Here is a 13,297-nt window from a genome sequence, read left to right on the forward strand (position 1 = left end):
TGCACGGACGGAGCAAAAATTACGGAATTGCCCTTTAAATTATATTTCCACAAATTTTACGGTGAAATGTTTCTTTTTTCTTTTCATATTCTATTATTTTTTTGAAGTTTTGTCCTCAACTTGATGTTTTCAAATATATGATCCATTTTATTTATTTATTATTATTTTTGATATTTATGGGATGGATAAGATATCGGACCACCCTATTTCTGAGAAAGTTTGATAATGGCAACATTGGATCGCCCTATGATCTAATTCATTATGTTCTATGGGGCAAACGATGTTCCAGTAATCGGATTGATACACTCAAAAAGAAAAGGCTGAAGTATGGGCCTATCTGATGCGTAAAACATCGGATAGCCCTATACAAAATGGCAGCCAAATATTGCCGTTATCGGACCGCCCCAGAAATGAGCGGTCTGATATCGCATCCATCAGACCACCCCACAAATGCCATAAAATAGAAAAAGCAAAAAATAAACCGTTCATGTTGAAACATCAAATCGAGAACAAAATTGAGAATAATAAAAAGGACGTGGTTTCTCTATGGCCTAGGGTTTATGAAAAAACAGTAATGCATCCTCTCAAAACCTTTTTTTTGTTGAAAACACTTTGGGCATGGGATCCCTTATGATAGCTCAAAAATCTTTTTGAACTACTAATTATGAGATTTGTAGCTCAAAATACAGTACACATCTTGTAGATTTATGAATACTAGAAAACAGATGATCTAGATAGCATATTATAATTGTTAGCGTATGGATATGTATCGTATTAGCATTGATATACATCAAAGATATGGATATGTATCTGTATAGATATATTTTTCTTAAGTATCTAGGTATCTCGTTATTATGATAAGATTAGTTAGTAATATTGATATGTATTTATGATGTATATCAATACTATTACGATATATATCCATATGCTAACAATAATATACATTTTTAGAGCTTAAAATTCTATTTTTTTTTTTATATTCATAATGATCAAAGTCGAGATTATCAATTTGAAAGTTTTTCAACTCCCAAACTATAATTTTCAATAGCATTTGAGATGCGGCTGTAATTTTTTCCATATGGTCCAGGCCTTCTCATATTTTCCAGATAAAAAAATGAAAAAAATAGGAAAATGTGGATTAATAGGTAATTCCATACATTTTACGTGAACCTCATTCAAATAGCCCTTTTTCCAAATTAAAATTAGCAGCTCATTAACGTCCCAAGGGGCAATTGTGGCCCACGCCTAATGACACGTAGACCGACATATTTGAATTTAGGAGCCGGTGAGGTCAATACCGACATGAAACAAACAACTCAATAATAAAAGCAAGAATCACACTTTAATAAAGGAATTATTATAATTATTATTATTATAATAATAATTATTATTATTATTATTATTATTATTATTATTAAATATTTGCATTCATCGTTTACCAAGAAGATGCTCAACATCATTGTGCTTTGTCAAAATTTTGGTTCCTCTTCTCTCTCTTTGGTCAAGCAAAATTTTTTTATTTTATGCTGGATTGGTTTATATTCAACTTGTGCTAGTACATAACTGGTTGGTCAACACATTTTTATGCTTGACCGACATATATTGATATTGATGTTTGGAAGTATAGGTTAAAACATAGCGGTACTTTGGGCAAACAAAAATCAATCTATTTATTTAAGGGGTGGTTAAAAAAAAAAAAAAGTGTTGGATTAACAATATAAAATCGAAGTGTTGAAGAGGGATAATGCCTTAAAAGTAAAAATTAGGGGTATCCATAATTTTTCCAAAAGTGGGTTATATATGGTTGCTACCCTATATTATAGAAGTACATTGCACCTCAATAATCCAGTAGAAAACAGTGTGCCGAATTTAAAGAACCTTCCAATAAGAAATTCATTAACCACTAGTAGTATGCTCGAGGAGTCGTGGACCATACATAAGCATAGCGGGCCTAGCATCTTATGCTCTCAGGGACTCATTTCAAAAACGACTACCATGGCCATCCACTATTATCCACTTGGGCAATCGCCACCATCATATCTAGCAATTCATTTTTGAAATGGACAGCTAAGATTCTTTGCACCATAGGCAGCATGGTAGTATTCATGTAGAAAGAGTTGTCCTCCTTTTACATGCATCACCCCAAATCTCACAAATTAAGATTCCTTTATAATTTCTCAATTATATATGAATTTGGAAAAGTATACAAAGAGATTATTTATTTTTTTTGAAAAGTTTATATAGAGCTGAAGCTCTAGACAATCAACTTAGAGCAAAAATGTTATTAGAAACGGTTGTTTTGATGTCCAAATATTTGATCATCTTGACATCACAATGCATAGACGAAAAAAATAGATATCAAGTTTTAAAAATAGTGTATTTTGTAATGCATTTTTTGACCGTCAATTTTCAAGATTTTTAAGTTTTCATAGATATGCTCGATCTATACTATTTTTAAAGCTTTAAACTTTATAAATAACGATAAAAATATAGTTTAAGGCTATCACAAAGATTTTCAATATTGACACTACATTTATCGACACTATTTGAAGGTAGGCTCTAATTTGATTGTTTAGAACCTAGGCTCTATACATACAACACCTTTTATTTTTAGTACAAAAAGATCGCAATCACTCTTGTCTTTTAGATTTTAAATCAGATAATTGCGAGCATTTCATAGACTAGACTCAAAGCTAATTTTTTTTTTTTGAACTTTATGACACACCCTAAGCCATCCATTTTGACATTTAATGGTTAGGAGTAATTGTGATATCTTTGTAAGAAAGATAAATGGTCTTAGAGTATACATTTCTACTTTATTACTGAAGTTACTAAAATTTATATTAGGAGTCGCCCGACCTCAAGTAAATATGGAAAATTCAGAGCCCAAGAAGCCAACTCTCTCCCAATGCCACTAAAATTAGCAAAATCCAGGGTATATTGAGAAAATGTGCAGTTTGTATAGAGCCTAGGCTCTAAGCAATCAAATTAGAGCCCACCTTCAAATAGTATTGAGAAATGTGGTTTCAATACTGAAAATCATTGTGATAGACTTAAAATATATTTTTATCTTTATTTATAAAGTTTAAAGCTTAAAAAATAGTGTAGATCGATAGATCTATGAAAACTTGAAAATCTTGAAAATGATGGTCCAAAAATACGTTACAAAATACATTATTTTCAAAACTTGAAATCCATCTTTTTCTTATGTCCATGCATGTTGATGTTGAGAAGATCAATTTGAAGATATTTGGGCATCAAAATAACCTCTTATAACAAAATTTTTGAGGTGGATGAGGAATTTAAATTTGGGAATGGATCGCTTTGTCTCCATTTTCCATGACAAGGAAGTCATCGGCACATGGACTCTCCATGTTCCATGTTTGGATGATGGTTACAACAAAATTGAAAGGTTCTTTGATCTTTGGGTTCAAATTATGCATTTCGTTCTATTGGCAAAACACCTATTTCAGGGAACTTTTTTAGAAAAAACGTATAAAAAGGGACTACTTGTTTTTGGTACAAGTAGGTCATAATCAATCCCATCCTTTAGAATTTAAATTAATTGGTTGTAAGAGAGTGATTGACTAGTCTCAAAATTTAAAAAAAAAATAAAAAATTTCGGACTTATGACTCACCTATCATCCAATTCGACGTCTAATGGCTAATAATGACCGCCTTGTAATAGAGATAAATAGTCTCATAGTATACAATCCATTTTTTTTAGAGTGTGGTTTGCATAGAGCTGAGGCTCTAAACAATCAAAGTAGAGCCCACCTTTAAATAGTGTCAAGAAATGCGTTTTCAACATTGAAAATCTTTGTGATAGCTTTAAAATATACTTTCATCTCTAATTATAAAACTTTCTTCTCTAATTATAAAGCCTAAAAAATAGTGTAGATCAAGTAGATTTATGAAAACTTGAAAATCTTGAAATTTGACAGTCCAAAAATGCGTTAAAAGATGCACTATTTCCAAAACTTGAAATCTATTTTTTTGTTATGTCCATGCAAAGATGATCAATTTGAGGATATTTGAGCATCAAAACAATCTCTTCTAGTAAAATTTTTGAGTCGGCCTTTAATTTAATTGTTTAGAGCCTTGGCTGTATATAAACTTTTTCCTTTTTTTTTAATCTAAAATTCTCCAAATGATCTTTGTTTTAGTTGTAATCAATTCAAAAAGGAAAGTAAAAGTGAGTACATAAAACACTAGATGTGACTCTGCATTATTAGAGAAGGCCTGTTCTTGAATCAATCTTGGAGAAGGAAATGATTTGGAGCATTTTTAGAGCTCCAAATAGGTTTTCTTTTTAATACCATGTTGGAAATAAACAATAATTATGTGATCGTTTTGCAGCTAGACAAATCCGTTTTGGCAAGCCCAAATGCACAATGTCTTCCTGCACGGCCACCAAGTATTTCCCAACAAAGTTTCGACATATTTTTGTTGCATCCTTCAATTTTAATATTCAAATACGTATTAGATACCCCAAATTCTTTGGGCGTTCTTTTAAAACTAGAGCACGTGTACTATGCTGCTATTGGAGCAAACTGTACATCTACTACCCCAGCTAGATGACCTATTTGGGAGCCATTTTTTCAATCTGAAATTTTGAGAACTACCTAAGAATCACTAGATGATTATTTTCAAAGGAAAGAATTTGTATTTTTTTGTTTCTAAAACTTAGATCTCATACTTCAAAAATTGGATGGTCTATATTCAATCTTGAAACTCTATGTTTTCAAGTGCATAAAGAGTGTAAAGAAATTTTATTTATCCAGGTTGGTCTATGGATTAAAGACGTTACATCTCCAAAATTCGATGTGTTAAAGTTCTTACTAGATTGGGTTTCGTTCAGGGAATAAATAAATAATATACTCCCAAGGAGTAAGAAATCTTTTGACATAAAAATAATGCGGGAAATTGACTTGGCAAAAACAGAACTTTTGTGTACTTTTATTAGCCTTTGATGTTATTTTTACAAAAAATTACACCCCTCCCCATATGTGGTAAACCTTAAACCTCCTTAAAAGCATTGCGGTTAAATTAAAGAAGGGGGACGTACTCTTGGAGGAGTATCCCTTGGTAAAAAGACCTATAGAAGGATTTTTTTGAATTTAAAATTTTGAGAACCACTTAATAATCAATAAATCAATAAATGATTATTTTCAAAAGTTAAAATTTGAAATTTGAGTTATTTTATAATTAGATCTTACCATCCAAAATTGGACGGTCTCCATTAAATTTTGAGAAAATATTTTTTCTCAAGTAGGTAGAGGATGCAATTAGAATTTTTTTTTAATGAGGTTAATCTACGGGTTGAAGAAGTTATGTCTTCAAAATTTAGGTTCTTTTAATTAATCTTAGGTGTGGTTTTACGTGAGGGAGTAAATGAACATTATATTTCTGAAGGAGTATAATATCTTTTGATAAAGTTGTGCATGGGGTTTAAAACAAACGAACCCACGTGGCAATAATACAAAGGGTAGGTTTCTACACTTCCCGTACATAGAAGATCGATGCTTCTCCTACCATCAACGTCCAATTTTGATCAAGAGAGCCACTCTTCATTTAAATGTAGATCCGAAGTCTCAAAGTAGTTTATGACGTCTCAAAATAGTTTATTTTTAGTTTTTTTATACAAATTTTATGAATAAGAAATTTGGTACGTGTCATTTTTTCATTGGGGCACACCTATAAATAATATTAAAAATAAATTTTTTTATAAAATATAATGACCAAAATACCTTTTGAATCTTTCAGGGGTATTTTAGTCATTTTATTTTATTGAAATTTTTTGTTTTATATTTTTTGCTAGTGCGAGTGTAATAGAGGATTTAGCATACAAAATTAAGTGTCAAAATATTTATAGAAAAAAGTTAAAAATAAAATAGTGTAGAGATGTGACATTGTGATTGAGGCAATCTTAGCCCTCCATTCAGAATGGATGGTTGGATAAAGGGAAGTATATAAATTTTATATTGTAGGGGAAGCATAGAAAGCTTGCCCATAATATAAAAGGGGCCGCGAACAAGTGGTCTTGAGGGGTTATTTTTTTTAATTACTAAAGGAGTTTATATTCCTCGGGAATATACTGTTCATTTACTCCCTCATGTAAAACCACGTCTAGGATTAATTTAAGGAACTCGAATCTTGGGAATATATCATCTTCAATCGATAGATTAACCTCAATGAAAAATTCGTAATTTTACCCTCTACACACTTGAAAAAATAATGTCTCAGGATTGAATAGAGATTGTACAATTTATAGAAAGTGGGATTTAAGTGGTAAGAAACTCAAAAATTTTAACATTTAAGAATAATCATCTAATGATAATTAAGTGGTTTCAAAATTTTAAATTAAAAAAAAATCCTCCCAAGTAGGTCTTTTTGCTAAGGGAATAAACTTGTACTATAGTCCTCTAAGAGTAAGTCCCCTTTTTTAATTTAATAACAATGCATTTAAGACAAAACAATAAAAAATAATAATAATTAGCGCATTCATTTTCTTGCTGGAGTGCACTAGTGCCCAACAAACTACAGCTCGAAAGCAAGAAGCAAGGGCTAGTGCTGCGCGTTAGCGCATCCATTTTCTTGTTGAAGTGCATTCGTTGGTTTGATATTTTAAACGTAGTTTTCTTCGCAGCGAGCACGCCCTGTAGTTTTCTTCGCTTCAATAATGAAGGCTTTGGCATTGTGCTAACGACTGAACTCATTGGAGCTTTGTTCGTTGGTTGAGAAGGGAGAAAGCCTAGGCAACTGGACCTTTTGTAGGGAAAGGTGATTATCATAATTTTTTTTAGGGAAAATTATAAACACCCCCCCAAAAAAAATAGCTTTTCTCTCAATTTACCCCCTTTAAAACTTTTATTACTAACTTTTTTTAAAGCCTATCTTTTCTAACAAATACCACCCCACCTAACAAAAGTTTTAAACCAAAGACGACTTTACCCCTCTTTCTCTCGTCTCTCTTATCTTTTATAAAAAAACCTATCTTTTCCCCTTCTCACTCTCATGTTCTCTCTCTGCACTGTGTTTTTCTCTCACTCTCTCTTCACAGGACAACTAAGCAAGCATATGGTCGTCACTCGCTTTCTCTCTTCACCGTCTTCTTCCACCGACTCTCTCTTCCTCGTCTTCTTCCACTGGCTCTCTCTCTTTACTGTGGTGCTCTCTCTTTCTTGTAGTGCTTCTCTCTCTTCACGATTTACCCCTCAAATAGGCTCTCTCAAACTAGGCTGAAGCAATCGAGCTCGATTTGAGCTTAAATCAGCCCACAGGTACGAAATCTGAGAAATTAAATTGATAATGTGTATGTATTGAAGGATTTAATCTGAGTTTTTAAATTGATCAAAGAGAATAAATTTAATCCATGTGTGTCTGTTTCTCAATCTTGATTATCTACTTTGTTGAGATTATCTAAAAGAATAAATATTGGGTTTAATGTGGTATATTTAGCGCTTGAATGTTATTGATCATTGTAAATTTTTGTTTGAAATTGTTTTTTTTTGTATAAAAAATTGAATGTGGTATATTTAGGGCTTGAATGTTATTGATAGTTGTAAGTTTTGGTTTGAAACTGTTTTCTTTTGTGTAAAAATTTGAATATGGTATATTTAAGGCTTGAATGTTATTTTTGTTTGAAACTATTTTCTTTTGTATAAAAAATTGAATGTGGTATATTTAGGGCTTGAATGTTATTGATAGTTGTAAATTTTTGTTTGAAACTATTTACTTTTGAATAAAATTTTGAATGTGGTATCTTTAGGACTTGAATGTGGAATCTTAGCAAAGATGGGACTCATTGTGCAGTTAGCTGTACAAAAAATTGACTAGAGGAGAGAGCCTGTTACAGAGAGAAAAAAAAAAAAATCAGAGAGATTCTTTATTCTCTACTAGCTAGAATTGCGTTTGTTTTGTTGTCAATTATGATATGAATAATCCATCATATTATATTTGTTAACTTTAGTTCGTTAAAAAAATAAAATTATGCATAGCTCTTGTTATTTGTAGGTTATATATCCCCAACAATATGCATACCTCCTGTTAAAATTTAATTGTAACTCTTTAAAAAAAAGCATCTAATAGCTTGCTAAACTTCCACAAGTTTAAAGCTAGTATTAAGATGTTGTAATGCAATGTATAGAGTGTAAATTTTTCCAAATCATGTTCAGGACAAAAGAAAATGGGTAATAATAGATTGAGTTGTTGTATTTTTGGTGGAGAACTCCGAACAAGTGTCGATAAAACTTTGGATTATATTGGTGGTGATGTACGTACCTTTATGATTGACAGAAGTACTAGGTTAGTGACATGTGAAAATACGTAACAGAGTGGTTCTCACTTGACATCCACTCAATATCTTTGAGATACTTTGTCCCGAGAAATAAAATATTTATTGTGAACCTATACAATGATAACGATATTATTATGATGTTGAACATCCATGAAGGTGAGAATGAAGTGCTTGTCTATGTATTTGATGAAAGTGAATGTAGGGATGGAAATACTTCACATAATACTATGACAGCCGAAGAGGTCAGATGCTCACAATCCTCTAATGTTTTAGTCTCTATCTTCAAACAAAGCATTGCACCAAGGTTGCTTAATACTTGAGAGAATACAATTTTTGGGATAGGGCAACAATTTGAATCTTTAGAAGATTTTCGAGAAGCCCTTAGCAAGTTTGCTATAACAAACCATTTCACATATCGTTTTATTAAAAATGAGGGGTATCGCGTAAGGGCAAAATGCAAGAGTGATGGATGTAAATAGGAGATATATGCTGGGAAGATTGGTTGCAATATTGAGACAAGCAATGATGTACAGAGAAGAGCTTCACAGGAGTTTGTTGCATCATTAATCAATGATAAATTAAGTGACACTGCACATTATAAGGCTAGAGAAATCATGAGTGATTTGCCTCGAGATTATGGGTTAGAATTACCCTATTAGGAAAGAAACGACCATCAAAGACATACATGGTTCGCAAGAGGAGGCATACAACTAGTTACCAACATATGTAAACCGGGTGATGAAGACAAATCTTGGTAGTTATGTGACAGGGCAAGTATGGTCATGTGATAGATTTTGTCGATTATTCCTAAGTTTTTACGGGTCAATACATGGCTTAAAAAATGGATGTCATCCACTTATATTTCTCGATGGGACATCATTGAATGCACGGTACCTTGGGACTCTACTTGCTGCCAACTCACTCGATAGGGAAGGAAAAATGTTTTCTGTTGCATTCGCAATTGTGGATGCCGAAAATACAGATAACTGGTTATGGTTTATGGAATCGTTAAAGGTTGCTATTGGGACGGATCGTGAAATTACTTTTTTATCAAATAGACACCCTGGTCTAGTTGATACTATTTGTCAAGTCTTTGAGAATGCCCATCATGCTTTCTGTGAGTGTCATTTAGCAGAGAATTTCAAAAAAAAAGCAAAACACATACCTAATGATGTTAAGAAGGCAATTGTATGGGCCTTTATCAGTGCATGTAGAGCATATAGGCAGCAATAGTTTTTTTATAAGATGTTGGAAATTAGATAACTTTCTGAGGACGCATTCTAGTGGTTCATGGAAGCCTCACCAACCCGTTGGGCCACCATCACAGTTCAACGGTAATTGATATGACCTAGTAACAACTAATGTGGCTGAGTCATATAATAAGTGAATTCTAGAAGCACGAGATATGCCAATTCTCCAGTGTGTTGACTTGATTAGGAGACAAATAATGGAACTAATGACCACTCATAGCTTGAAAGCTGAAACTTGGACTACAACACTTACTCCAAAAGCACAAAACGAACTAAACAATGTCATCAAACAATCCCTTTCCGTGAGGGTCACTGTAACATCAAATAGAGCAGTTTATGAAGCTAGGGGTGATCACATAAATTACACGGTAAATATTATTACACGAGAATGTGAATGTCGGAGTTGACAAATAACGTGTTTGCCTTGCAAGCATGCTTGTAAAGCTCTTCAAGCAATGAATAAGGATCCCATTGGTTATGGTCAAGAATATTTCATGTTGCGAAATTTCGTGAAACATATTCTGTAGCTATCATGCCAGTTACCTTGATCGACTTGTCTCTGCATAATTTACATGGACAGCTTCATCCGGAGGGAGTAAGAGTACTTCCACCTCACTCAAGGTGCCCCCCTGGCTGATCTAAAGAGAAGCACGTCGAGTCACAGGAAGTACTAGAGCGAGCTATTCACTATAGTTGGTGCAAAGGAATTCGTCATACAGGGCAACTTGTAAAGCATCCACTTGAAGGCATAAAATTTAATGAACGCTACAAGCATCGTTACTTTGTAGCTTGTATCGTTCATTAATTTTTATAGTCAATATTGTGATATTTACAATTTCTTAGGCTTCAAAGTAATTGCTTCTTGCTATATTTTTACACTCTAGCGATTTTTTTTACAGTGTTGGATCTATGAGTATTTTCCAGCTCTAGGCAGCAAGCCTATAACTATCACTATAAAAATGCTTACAGTTTGCAAATGGAAGAAACAACCACGTAGGAAAGACCCATTAACAACATTTGATGACATCTCAATTGACATGGTTTGTTATTTGCTAGTGTGTTTATGTAATTGTAGATAAATGCAAATACAAATAAGTTATTATTGTGTTTTGCTTTTGTTGTAGGTGACTTGGCAACCATATGAGGAGTACAGTCCACGAGATACACTAAGTAAATAAAACGTGTTGTGCCAGTCATATTTGATATGTTTCAATATTGCAGAGTTCTATATGCCTAATCGTGTATTGTGGTAATTTGAGATGATGCAAGCGATTCCTATTGGGCCACCCAAGTGGGATAGGAGGGAAAGGTCAGCTTACATCCCACAAGTTGGATTGACGAGTTGAGAGTCGAGATAAGCAATTGGTGGCAACAAGAACACAACATTGTCAAGGTAGACGTGGATAAATATAGTGGAATGCCTACAAATGAATATATGAGCTAGTACAACATGCTCACCCATAGATATAGAAATACTCCAATGTGCCCCCCCCGCAGTCGCAATCAAATTATAGAAATACTCCCATGTGCCACCCCTTGCAGTCACAATCCCATTTACCCCCCTCGCAGACCATCAAGACGAGAGGACATTGGTATCTTATATAATTTGTGTATTTTATTTTTTATTGACTTCATATGCATTCAAAATAATTTTTAATTTTGTTTTTCATTGTTTACCTACAATGATTAACATGTATAGGGATGCTACAAGCTGTACTTGGGGGTGAAGTATTAACAGGTGAATCAAGACATTACGTACAAGCGGCACTTGATTTACTATTGCAAAATATTCATATGGAGACAAATGCAGAGGAGACGGTGGAGGGAGATCGTGGAAATGAGCACAAAGAGAGAGATAGTGGAGATGATGAAAGCGAGAGCGATGAGAGAGATGAGGAAAGCGAAACTGAGGAGGGAGATGAGGAAAGCGACACTGAGGATGGAGATGAAAGGAGAACAAAAAGCAGAAATGATAATAGCAGAAGCCTGCAAATTCAAGCTGTGCCAGTCCGACGAAATTTTGGATCAGTCTGGTGATTCTGGGGGGCAATCCGGGGTCTGGGTCAATGGAACATCAGGTCTGACGTTCTCATAAAGGTAGTCCGACGGTCAGGGCTTTTGGTCTGACAGTTTGCTCTGTCAATCCGGTGATCGAACTCACTGGAAATTCTAGTCCGGCAATCATAAGGCGCAGTTAGGCATAGTTTTTGATCAGTCTGAAAATTTTTGGGGGCAGTCCAGCGACTAGGTCAATGGAACACCCAGTCCGGCGTTCCTATAAAGGCAGTCCGACGGTCAGGGCTTTTGTTCCTGCGATTTGCTGTGTCAATCTGGTGATTGAACTCACTGGAAATTCCAGTCCGGCAATCGTAAGGCGCAGTTCGGCATTTCGGTGGGTCACTCCGGTGAATTAACTCACAGGAAATTCCCGTCCGGTGATATCGAGGAACATTCCGGCGATTAGGGCTTTTGTCCGGCGTTTTTGTGGGTCACTCCGATGTTTGAACTCACTGGAAAAACCAGTCCCACGTTATGTGGACTAGTTCGATGATTTGTTTGGTCAGTCCGACAAAAGAACGTCGCAGTCCGGTGTTCAAGTCACTGGAACTGCCCCGTTCCAGCGTTATGAGGGGTAGTCCGGCACTTTGTCACCTTAGTCCGACGTTTATGTGTCGTAGTCTGGCATTTTTGTATCCGGCTAATTTGTGGGGTAGTCCGGTGATTCATGTCACTGAAACTGCCCCAGTCCGACATTGTGATAGACCAGACAGGCTCTATATGGGGTCCAGTCTGACATATTAATACGGCAGTCCGGTGTTTTCTTCACTGGAACTGCCCCGGTCGGGCATAATGAGGCACAGTCCAGCGCTTGGGCATGTCAGTCCGACTTTCTTGTATTATAGTCCGGCATTGTGCAATCTGACAGTTTTTTGGGGCAGTCAGGCATTTCATGTCACTGGAACTGCCCCATCCTAGCATTTTTAGGGGTTGGTTATGTGCCTCGATCTCCCCCTCTAGATTTGGATGATCAGGCAGCACACGTCTCGAGTTTCAGGGGAACTCGAAACTTGAAATCGCTTTCTCAGAAACCTTGCTCAAGAGCAAGGGGCAGGTGGATCAACCAATAAGAGAGGAATTTAAGGTGGGTTCGGGACTTACTCGAGCTGGCTCACGTGGGCGCCCTCTTAGATCACAAAGAAAGGCCCCTAGTCGTAAAACTGGTTTGGAATCGCCTCCCTTGGCCTGTATTCTCCTGTTTCTGCAATCACACACATAAGACAAATATTACAGGACAAGTGGGTCAAGAGACCCTACATTGCCTTTGGGGACCGTACACGGGTGTGCACATTCTGGAAAAAGAGGAACAAAAGAATGAAAGAAGAAATATTGGGGTCAGAAGAATTTGACCAGATAGTGAGACTAACACAGTGACTAAACTAGCAGGTAATTGACCCGACGTGGCAGTAAAACGGGCTCGATAACTCAGACCGGCTCAACAGAATTACTACTAGATGATAGTACCAATATTGACTAGATAAACACATTGGCTAGTCTGTCATGGCGATAACGTGGGCACCATAATTCTGACTGGCACAACGACATTATAGCTAAACGACATGACTACCATAGAAGGCTAGTCTCGACCTCTTTTGGTCAAACGAAAGGGTAACAGAAAGAAAGAAGAAAAACATGAGGATAGAGAGAAAAGAAGAAGAAGAAGAAGAAAAGAAGAGAAAAGAGAAGAAGA

Source organism: Amborella trichopoda, chromosome 4, assembly GCF_054954075.1.
Source record: "Amborella trichopoda isolate Santa Cruz 75 chromosome 4, AtrichopodaSantaCruz75HAP2 v2.0, whole genome shotgun sequence".
Classification (NCBI taxonomy): domain Eukaryota; kingdom Viridiplantae; phylum Streptophyta; class Magnoliopsida; order Amborellales; family Amborellaceae; genus Amborella; species Amborella trichopoda.